This window comes from Vicugna pacos, unplaced genomic scaffold, assembly GCF_048564905.1.
Source record: "Vicugna pacos unplaced genomic scaffold, VicPac4 scaffold_20, whole genome shotgun sequence".
Taxonomy (NCBI): Eukaryota; Metazoa; Chordata; class Mammalia; order Artiodactyla; family Camelidae; genus Vicugna; species Vicugna pacos.
The window spans coordinates 13,905,306-13,909,333 of record NW_027328741.1 but is presented as its reverse complement, the minus strand read 5'-3'; the positions used below and the strand labels follow the sequence as shown (position 1 = coordinate 13,909,333).

General features: G+C 36.0%; 1 long non-coding RNA gene across 1 annotated transcript; it reads left to right on the top strand.

Annotated features, from left to right (window-relative positions):
• The first annotated feature begins 270 nt into the window (after window positions 1–270).
• LOC140694162 (uncharacterized) lies at window positions 271–2,168 on the top strand. The gene is made up of 2 exons (XR_012069917.1): window positions 271–889; window positions 1,845–2,168. It is a non-coding gene; the product is annotated as an uncharacterized lncRNA (long non-coding RNA).
• Window positions 2,169–4,028: the final 1,860 nt, after the last annotated feature.

The following is a 4,028-nucleotide window of genomic DNA, read 5'->3' as shown; positions in this document are numbered from 1 at the left end:
TGTGCATTATTTATACTCTGTTTACAAATCTGGTATAAATTTTTGTACAAAAGTTTGGAGATTGGTTTTATTTCATAGACCCCATAATTAAATTATTTAAAAAGATATTGTTGGGATAATATTTGCAGATCAGACTATAAAAACAAGCATCCTATCTGTATCATTTTTACTGGATGAATGAGAAATAAACACTGGCTGAATGTTACACTTGAGTTGCTGGGAGACCAGTCGTTTTGTGATGTCACAGCTACTCAAGTTGAGAACCATGGTGAAGGCCTAGCAGTTTACCTGTGCAGCCCTGCCAAAGCAGCATTTGAAGCTGCAGTGCTCAAAATCATGCAGATTAGAAAAGTAGCTATAGAAAAAGTTATTTGAGATGCCACATATTTCTTCAGAAATTCAAGGTGTGTCTCCTAAGGATGGACCAACTGGTTCAGGAAATTCCGGAAGTTCTCTATTGTGTGATCAAACATTCTCTGGGGACTTGGACTTGAGGTCTATGATTGAATAAAATGCTTTTCAGATTTTGTCTGAAGAATCCTTAATAAAAACACCATGTTACCCACATTATGTCTCTGTACCAGATGAAGATAATGAATTTCATTCTCTGAAATTTCCAAGAAAACTCTGGAAAATGGCTGGGGATGACCAATTGAAATCCGTCTGGTGGGGTGATAATGGATCTTCCATAGTGATTGTTGAAGATGTCTTCAAGAAGGAAGTTTTGGAAGGAAAGGCCCCTTACAGAATATTTGAAACTGGAAGTATGAAAAGTTTATTTAGACATCTTAAACTTTATGGGTTTAGGAAAGTGTGGCAGAATTTTCAAAGGACTCCTTGTCTAGCTGACTTTCTGGCAGAAGGAAAAGTAGCCTCTGTTTTAAGAAAGGTATTGACAAATTTTAATTACCACTTGGTAACTTATATATAAAAATTTATTTTGTATATCAATCAATAGTAATATAAATGTAAAGCTAGATTTTGAAAATTGTAAAAGATTACTAAGGCTAGAATCCTTTATTTTCTCTAAAAAATGAGGACAGTGCCTTAAGTAGTCAAGATTAAGGGAAACTTTGCTTTCAACTATGAATCTTTCCAGAAATCTAAATAAAGCTATTAAAGCTGCTTTTAAAAAGTGGCGTTCACCATTACTGCAAATGCTAAGTCATTAAATTTGATGAGTATACTATTTAAATGTGTATATTCCAATTAAGGAACTTCACACTATCGTTAGCAATGTTTATATTTTGATAATATTATCTATGCATAGTAAACGTGAAATCTGTGGTTTAATAGGTTAGCCTTTTTGTAGTCTTGTATTTTGGTTAATATATTACAAAAATGTTTCTCCTTTGGTAGTAGCTGCAGTTGTATCATAATCCAAATTTTAATGATGTTGTCCCCAACTTTTTGTGAGAATAAAAAGAAGAGTTGGGATTAAAAATTCCTCTCTGGTGTCTTCATTGGCTGAAGATATCAACAAGAAGCACTTTAAAGCAGGGGGTAATATGGATTATCATATTTCTGGTTTTGTGACTGACACTAGTGGAGAAAGTGCATTTTTACCTTCTGCAAATTTAAATATGACTCTAATAAGAAAGCCCTCTAGTAGCCACATAATTGGTGATACAACTATCCCGATCAGAGATGATTTCTCTCCTCCATCATCAATGTCAGTTAGACCACCAGAACAAATTGCAGTGTATCAATGAGGTAATTTAAATCAGTTGAACATTGTCCTCGGGCACTCTCAAAGTAGCTACAATGAAGCAAATGGCCATGTTGTGAACTCCATTGCAACTTCAATTTCTACTTCTCAGTACAGCATCTTTTTTCCCATATAGAGCAATTATTTTGGACTGATGGTGGAGCCTTCTGCTTTTCCAAACAGATATCATGACATATCTGCCAATGAAGGTCGTTTTCCTAATCTTCAACCAGGGATCAACCCACACTTTCCAGTGCCAGTGATATCAGATACATCAGCTACATCTCTTTCATGGCCAACTCATCAGCAATTTTCAGTTTATGAACGTCATCCTAATTACAGCTGATGTACCAGAGGACTACCAGATTATGCAGGATAACAAAGATTAAAATTGATGTTGGCAAACGTCGACAAATATCTGCAATTTTTCGGGGGCAATAAAAATAGATGTGTACCTGTATTTTCTTTATTTTTTTTCAAGTAGAGTAAAGAGTTAAACGAGAGACTAAGTTGCAATTTAAAGAAAAAATAGATACTTGATTGATATGATCTTTTGATGGAACAATATGGGAGTTAATTTAAATAATTTCTTGAAAGGAAGAAGAAAAAATGGATGAATTTGGAAAAGGAATAAAACATGGAGAGAGGGAAAAGTACTAATTGGTTTCTGGTTCATCCTGGAAAGTACGAAAAGTGTTAAATTAAGATAGGTTGGAACAGGAGATAAATGCAGGAACCGGCCCAGGGATCATGGTCTCAATTATGTCATCCCTGGAATCAAAAATGTCACATGATGTAGTCTCAGATGGCACATTCAGCATGTGGTAGAATTTAAAATGTAATTTTATCTATCGTCTTCTTTGTGCTGTTCTCAAAGCATTACAATTAGTGGTTTCAATTCCTGCCCTCAAGTGTCTACACTATATTTTCTAGTCAATACTTTATCTTGCTTTTACGTTCCAGCCAAAGACAAGCTTACGTCCTCAGGGTGGCACTTAATGCCTTTTCAAATTTAAGCAAACAAACTCAACTTAGTTTAGTCATTACTTTATAAATCTGGCATCTGACTACCTTGGCATATCTTTATGTTTCACTGTATCTGGACATACATCCAGGCAAATGCTTGTCAACAATTTTCGCTCCAAACTCAACACTTTTTACCCAGCTTATCCTTGGACTTTGGCTGTCCTCCTTTTACCTACTTAGACTATCCCCGTCTCAGCACAAAAACCAACTCCTACAGATGTTTTCTGTCTATCCCCCTTTCCTCGTCTTACTTGGATACAAGCACAGAAAACAGCACATGCCACAGGATGCATTTTTGTATTCAGTGAATGAAAAATTCATGTTGACTTTAACAAAATCTACTGTCCTGAAACAGCAAAACTCTCATGGTTTTCTAACTATTTCATTATGGTCTTTACTCTTCACCACAAACTAGCACTTTTCATAGCCCAAGGACTAGTCAATCAAGACAGATATTGGAGGTAGATACAGGAGACAAAGTATTATTTTCTTCTTAATTCATACCTCCAGAGGCCTAAGGCATTTCATTCTCATTTGCTGGATATTTTCCTGTCTCTTCATCACCCACCCATCCCAAAAGAGCTGATTCTCTTCCGCATACCAATAACTATACTGCCTTCTAATTAATTTACTTCTTAGAATCAGAGCTTTGTCCACAAGAGACAGTGACATTACAAAGAGTTAATGTAGGTTTTTACACCCCACATAACTTGTGCCCCTTCTTACTTTCACACAGGAAGTATCTAAGAGGTACTAGTCCCTTGGTTGAGGTGGTGGTGTTCAGTAACCTAATTGCAATCTAAGATGTGTGGACTAGAATGAGGTGAGGGTGGTAGAATTAAAAATTTGTCCAACTGCAAGAATACTAAATTTATACAGATATTAGGAAATATAAAATATTGACGGATGTCTTTGACAATTTCCCATTAATTTAAAATAAAAGGTGAAGCACTTTCATAATGTGAAATGCCCTGAAATGCTGGAAAAATTGTAGGCAAGGTCAGGGAGCCTAAGGCTTCTGCTCACCATGATGTAGCCAGTGTCAGCTGATAAGACTGGAATGGCAGAATTGAGTACTTAAAATTTGTTACCAGTTTTGATGAAAGCATTTAATAATCTGGAGAATGGGCACATGGGCCAGGGTGAACTCTAGCAACATCCCAACAATATGACCTTTACCAAGAGAAGAATAGAGACCACTTGCAGATGGAGAACTGTGTCTTGACAGCATTGGTTCTTCCTACAACAGAAAATCAAGCTTTTAAGTTTGTCAGCTGAAACTGATGGTGGCTAT